Raw genomic sequence first — 7,835 nt, 5'->3', positions numbered from 1 at the left:
TAAATTCGTCTTCGGATTGAACCTCACCAACATCGCTTCTTCCATTTTAATCCCAAAATATTTTGATCAACCATTCAAACTTTAAAAAAAAAATTGACATAGCGATGAGTGAGAACGATCTAATATATCGCGGTTTATGATAGAATGGATAGAATTTTTTTTTGGAAGAATATTCTAGGTGGTTTTACTTTCATTTTTGAATTCTGAAAATGAGAAAAATCCTAAAGAAAAGGATTTTTCTTCTGATGGACCTTATAAAGAGTGAAATCGTCCAAATAATTAATCAAAGCTTTAATACAAATATAGAAATAGAAACGCAAAAAAGGATGAACTAGAAATTAACTCATATAATTCTACAAAAAAGCTTCAAAAAAAAAGAAGAACTAATTAAGAGCTCAAACCTAATACTACTATATATATGGCTCTAGGGTTCAAAAATCAAAACTAAAAGTTTCTTCAAGATTGTTTAATAAGAAAAAAATTTCACCCTATATTAAAGGAGGACAATCAATCCAAACTAAGATTTAAATTTTTTAAGATGGCAAATGAATCAAATTCAAATAAAATTAACCTCGAGAGACAAGTCATGAAAGTATTGCGCTATGTAAAGAGTGAGCATCTGCTATATGAAAGTAACGCGATATATAAAGAGTAGAATCTGCTATATGAAAGTATCGCGATATATAAAGAGTGAACATCTACTATAAAAAAAGAAAAGAGGATATATAAGAGGGAAATCAGTAACATGCATGACTATTGAGTTCTAAAATAACTATGGATAACTAACAAAACTTCAAAGTCTATATATATATATAAAGATGGAAAAGAGAAAGAAATAATGACAATGAAGGAGGATGTATAAAGTGTAGGGTTTTAATAGTTGCCTTGGGATGAGAATTAAGGAGAAGAAAGAATGTGAGGGAAATGATGTCAATTAGGTAACAACTTGCTTTAGTATTCTCATGATTATTTAGATAATATTTAATTTTAAAAATTTCTATATATTTTATATGACGATATTTAATTTATCAAATATATAATTTCTTTTTCTAAAAGTTTTTCAAAATTCAACAAGTCATAAATATTGATATGAGTTATGACCGTGGATAATTAATGATAAAGTTAAGTTAAAATTTAAATTATGTTTTTATACATGTAAACATAGCACCATTCATCTTCATTATTTAGCAAGGTTGGACCGCAAATTCGATAAATGAAACTCTACTGATCCCAATCTGAGATCAATCTCGGTCCTTCTGACCCGGCCCTCCAGTCCAAAAGGGTTCAAATTCCCGCCTATGTCAGATGTAGAAGATCATAACATGGGTGATTCGGCAGATTTGGATTCTACATGATATATATATTGGGTATAGTAAAAAAAATGTGATCACATAAATTAAGATAGAATACTTACTCACAAGAAAGAAGTCACAAATTTCAGTTTTAATATATCATCGATCTATCTTTTAAAGAATATTTTACATTATATATTACTTTTTACACTATATATTACTTTTATCTTTTGTAGCAGGCAAAATTTTATGAATATTATCGCTAATCTATCACTAAATTACTCATTGTGAACAGGATTTTTTTTATTATTCATCACTAAAAAACAATTTATTTATACTACTTAAAACTCAAAACTCACTTATGCAAAAAAAAAAAGTGTCTTTTTTGGCATGCACCTGAAATATTCTCTTAAGAAATTAAACAAATACAAAAGAGACCCCTTTTTTATTGTTAAGTGTAATATGTAAATTAAATTCACCTCTTTCTGACTGTTATTCTAATAATAATAATCACACTTTCAGATCACGCTTGCATGTCATTAATCATATGATCAGAGAATGAAAATAGTTATGTTGGCTTATCTAATTATAATTAATTACCTTTGAAAATACTAAACAGTTATCTAATGTTTTCAATTTCATGCATGATTAATCAGACTAAACTAACATGGCTTTCAAATTTCTATCCTTTGGGAGTAGAAAAATTGTGCTTCGAGAGGCGAATCAAGGATTTGAAGACAGGGACGGAGCTTAATGAATTCCTTTTGAAGAAAAATATCATTATATATGCATGGTTAAAATTATTTTTTAAATGTATATAATAGATGACGAATCACCTTTGACTAGTTCATATGTTTACTCTTTCGAATTTCGAACCTCCTTATTGAAAATACTGGCTTCGCCATTGTTTGAAGATAGGGAGTGCACTACTAATACTTGGGAGTGTTGCTTTTTAAAATGAGTCGTGTAAGGATCTAAATGTCTTCAATGTTATGTTTCAAGTCGATAAAAGTACTTCTTTTGTTTTGATTTATGTGATGCGTTTTTTTTTTACGGATGATTATTGAAGTTATCGAGCGAAATAGGAGTATTGGAACGTAACACGTTGCTTTCGAAAATTGACCGACTAGACTGGCTAATCGGCTAATAGAGTTGATCGATTTTGTAGTCGGTATTTTGAATTTCAATTGGCAGACGTTGATTGATCGATGAAACAGAGTACCTCTTTGATTAATTAGTTAAGGAAGAATTAATGCTCTTTTGTTTTATTGAAAACTCAAACCGTGTCAAGAGTCTAATCTCTGAATCTGGCTAAACTTATTAGGAAGCTATGCTATTCCGAGTCCCACATAACTAACATTATCATGATATTATATTATATCTAAACTGACTTGATTTACATGTAACGCTGAGACTATATAGTCATAATAAGTCAAAGTTTGGACCACAAACATAATTGATTTAGTCATATAAAAATGGCAGTACTAAAGAAGGGCCAATTAAAAAAGATAATTTGTTATTCTTTTTGAATGCTATGATAACGTACTATATTCTCTTCATATTGTATTTTATATATTTTAATTGGTAATATATAGAGTTTAAGTTATATATTTTATATTTTGTATTGAATTAGTATAATCTATTTTATTTTAAAGATTATTATTGGTGTATCTATAATTTGTTATCACTTTTAATTACTTGATAAATAACAAATCACTTATCGTATTTCAAGATACAAATCAATAGTTTAAGAAAGCTTCATCAGTATGTTTATATTATTGACTCTCACATTTAATTATTATTATTATATAATTAAGAACACTTACTAATAAAATACTTATTTAAGTGATCATCTAGTAACATAAAAAAAAACTAAAATGAAAATACTATTGAGAACCTCATGTTATTGAAATGCTCATTTTAAGTTGCATAATTTTATTTTATTTTTGAGTACTCTAATACTATACTACAACAACTTAAAACATTTTTAGTAGTATTTTTTTTTTTCAATATTAAGTAAAAATCTTGGAAACATGTGTGCAGAATGTCAGTAAAAGTGTCTAGAAAAGAAGTTTCTAAAAAGTTTCATTTATTTTATTTTATTTTTTGTTGGTGTACTTGTAAACTTTAATAAATATTACTTAGTATCTTATTTATTTTTTCACAAAAAAAAAAAAAACACTAATTACACAAAAAAATTTCTCACACAAAGAGCGGAGACAACGGCGCCAAATGAGCCTTGCCTTGAGCCTTCATTAGGAGACACTTCTCTTGGTTTTGCTAACCCCGTATATTATATTCAGAATTTATATCGAAATTCGATTAAATATAAATTTGTACAAAAAATTCAATTTCGAAATTTCTATACAAGAATGAGAAGAAATTGATCTTCAAAAACTGAATTTTCTAATATAATCGTAAACTCAACACTGAATCTTGAAGGAAAATCATGAATTTCTCGTAGGAAAGAAATTCTCGCTAAATGATATCCTTCAAAATTGAATCGTGAAACTTTTTCATCACTCTTTCATAATTCTTATTGAGATAGACAGTACGAATAACACTTAAACTTTATGTATCGTTAGACTAAATATATAATGTCTATCTACATATTAAATACATCAATTTATATAAAATTGTCTTTCATTATAATCCAAGTTGGAATTAGCAAAAGAAAGATTTTCATTCCTCTATTCTATCAATTTAGATTTAAATTGATGATATTATAATTATAGTTTATTGCTACTAAATATAATATGGATTTGTTCACTTCATTTTTTTTTTTTAAAAAAATATTATCTGTTCTTTTTATAAAAGTGTTTTTTGATAATATAAAATTAAAACCCAACCACCCCCACAACACTTTTTTTTTTTTTGGGTTTCGAAAATATTTTATTTATTTTTCATGATTTGGGGAGATTATGTAGGCGTGCCACTAACCAAACAGACAGCCCCACGCCTTAAAAACTAATAAAAATTTAATAAGTTTCGATTATTTCATTTTAAACATCAGATCCTAGGACACTCTATTTGTTTATTAACTATAATGAAAAAAAATACATATATTATATACTTTAATTTCTTGTGAGGGACTATATATATAAGGAGGAAATAAATAACAAAAACGTTTTATAAATTTTGCTCCAATGTGGAGGTTTTTTCATAGTGTTTCAAATTTTCGATATCGAATAATTTTATCTGATTAAAATTTATTTTTACTTAAGTCATTTATCCTTTGCTAGAATTATCATCATTATCTGAGTTTAATTATCCATAAAATATTAGGTGTTTATGTTATCTGCCTAGGATTATAACTCATATCAAATTAAAAATATAACTAATTGAATACGTATAGAACTTGCTTAAGAGACGTGTGAAAGAATCAGAAATTCTTAAAAAATTATGATAGTTCACGAGAATTTTGTGAACATCAATAATTTAGATATGAAATTGGCATTTTAATGTTCACATAATTGTCATATTCCTTTTAAGGGGTATTTTAATATGAGTTCAAGGACATTTGTGAATACTTATAATAATTTAGGTAAAATATGAAACTTATAAAATAGTTTGTTTAGAAGATTTTTAACCTATTTACTCATTAAAATACTAATATATATATATATATATATGATAATAAGTGCCTTTTGTGCTCTTGATTAAAAAGGTTGGAAAATGGTCACCTATGTTTTTGGTTTCTTAATTTCATGCTTCTAACAGTAAGATTATCTGAGTTAGTGCAATATGTGATATATTTTATAATGAACGTTATTACAAATTCGTAATGTACTTATCTTGTATGTTTATATCTTCTTTATGATTTATAAATTATTATTTAAGAACACATTTATATATCTTTCTGCCGATTTATAAAAAAAACGTTATATTTCTTATATATATATATATATATATATTGGCATGGGTGGGGATGGCTTAGTCCATAAAAATAGGAGCAAAAGCAAAACATACTTTGCTTATAACTTGTAAAGTTCGAGTCAAAACAATCAATTGTTTTACTTTACAAAAGAATAATTTTATTGACCATACAAACCCATGCTTTGTCTTTTTTCTTTGCTACAACTCTTAATAACTACGTACTCTTTTTAAGGGTCTTTGAAAGATATGTTTTATTATCCTTTTAAATTTTGTCACATTAAGAGTTGACAAAAAAATATGGTTGAAAAGGAATGATGGCATTCATAGTTTCACACTAATTCAAATTAAGTATTTGGATCCGACTAAAAGACATACGCTTATAAGTAATTTATAGTCAATATCAATAGTTTAGCAACTCTGACGAGAAATTTGTCATGTTGTCAATTTCTAACTTGAATACAGAAGGAAGATATTTTGATAAGTTAATAACAGTCAATTTACAATGAATCAGAATATATTGTCGCGTGTAATTCATGTGCCCATCTATGCACGTGAATCATCATGACTCGTAGTATTTATGTCGTTGTATTGTCAAATGTTAGAAATATTAACGATTCAGTCAGTGACATAGCTAGAGGGTGTTGAGGTGGTTTAGTTAATTGTATGGTAAATATAATTCCATGACTTCTTCGTATAAATAATACTACTTTTTTATATTTTGAATTATCTTACTGAAAATAATGTCTCTGCTATAAACTACCTAGACAAAGCTAATATTGTTTAAATGAGAAGTCAACATATACTCTCAATTCCTAGAAACATTTCATGGTACAATTTTTAAACCATTGTTGTAATAATAATAAGGGGTCAAAATAGTAGTTGGAAAATTTGAAGTTGATGATTTTTGTGGTTAATGATGAGTATGTTTCAATCTTGAATAACAACTTGGCTAAAAGTCACTTGTCAACTTGTGTAGACAAGAAAGACATTTTTATGCCCACAAACTTGAGTTGTTTACCTCCTTGAATATAACATAAGATTGTAACTATTTCGAGAGGTTTCAATAAGTGATACGTAAAATTTAAATTTTAGATTCGCTTCTGAACTCTCTCCATTTCTCTATCATGTGTAGTTTGACAATTGAATATCACTTCATTGATAATATTATCAATCAAAAGTGTCAATCGGTAATATTTCAATTGTTTAGTTTGACAATTGAATATCACTTCATTGATAATATTGCCAATCAAAAGTGTCAATCGGTAATATTTCAATTGATAATCTATTGTTAAATTAGGCGCCATTTTTTATCATCAATTTTAACAAATAAAATATTTAGTTTGTAATCAGTTGCAATTCGTAGCTAAATTATGAATTAAAAATCTATTAGTATTTACTAATAGATCAATTTGGGTCGTTGGTAAAATTAGTTAGACAATTTCACCTATTTTATAGAGGTGTAAGTAGTGCTGCGTATTGGTCAGATTTTGAAGTTTATTGGATTGGTTTAATGGTTATCAGTTTGTAGAGATGCTAAACCGTTATAGAAACCATTGAGATATTGGTTTATCGGTTTTTGATCGTTATCATTAGGTTATCAGTTTAACCGCTAAGATTTGACACAAAAGAAAAAACATTGAAAATCACTCAGAAACAAGGTGACAAACCAAACAAACCATGTACTTGAGCTCACAAGCTACATCTTGCATAAAAAACAAACACTTTTACATTGTAGAATAACCAAATGTTTGAGATACAACCAAAAATAGAAGTAGGGAATCAAACTCTAAGTCGAGGACTTTATATATAAAATGGTATAAATATAATTATTTAATTTACTATATATCAGGTTATCGGTTAACTCGTCAAAAAAAAAAAGTTCAAACCATTAAGAATCGATAACCCGATAATAAAGAAAACTAAAACCGTTATCAAAACCGCTAAACTAACAACCCAATAACTTTTTTACTGGTTCAACTTATCAATTTCAATTCGATTTTGAACCGCCGCCATAAAGACATTAAAATATCAATATTTTTTAATTTTTTTTTAAATAATATTTTCTATTTTCAATTTGATCTATTTGAAGCATTCTTTGAGAGCAAATTAAAGTTACCTTTACAATATGAATTAAAGATATAACTTAATAATTAAGTATCCTATCTTAATTGTACAACAAATTTAGACGTTAATCATTAAGCAACCTATCTTAATCATGCAACTATTTTCGACGCAATTCTAATTTAAAGAAAGATAATTTATTAGATTTAATAGTAAATATTAGATAATTTATGCAACGATAAATATGATTGATGATAAATTTAGATATATATTTCCTATAGAAAAAAAGAATATCTATCTTTTTTTTTTTTGGTATTATAATTATAATGAGGAAAATAAGATGGGTATATTTTTTTAAAAAATCTTCTCATAAAAATAAAATAGTTAATCTTAAAAACAAAATTATTTTTCTTTTTCACTATTGAGGTGAATTACATTATCTGTTTTTTTTTTAAAAAAATAAAAATATATAATAAGATTTTTTAAAAAAAATAAAATACATAAGAGATTCTTTTTTTCTTTTTTCTTTTTTCTTTCTCACCCAAAAACCGTCAGCTATTCCTTCGTCTCTAAGAGAAGCTTTCTACTTCAACCCCCCCCCCCCCC

This window comes from Solanum pennellii, chromosome 12 (assembly GCF_001406875.1).
Source record: "Solanum pennellii chromosome 12, SPENNV200".
NCBI lineage: Eukaryota > Viridiplantae > Streptophyta > Magnoliopsida > Solanales > Solanaceae > Solanum > Solanum pennellii.
The sequence above is the reverse complement of the archived record's forward strand: the minus strand, read 5'-3'. Positions refer to the sequence as shown.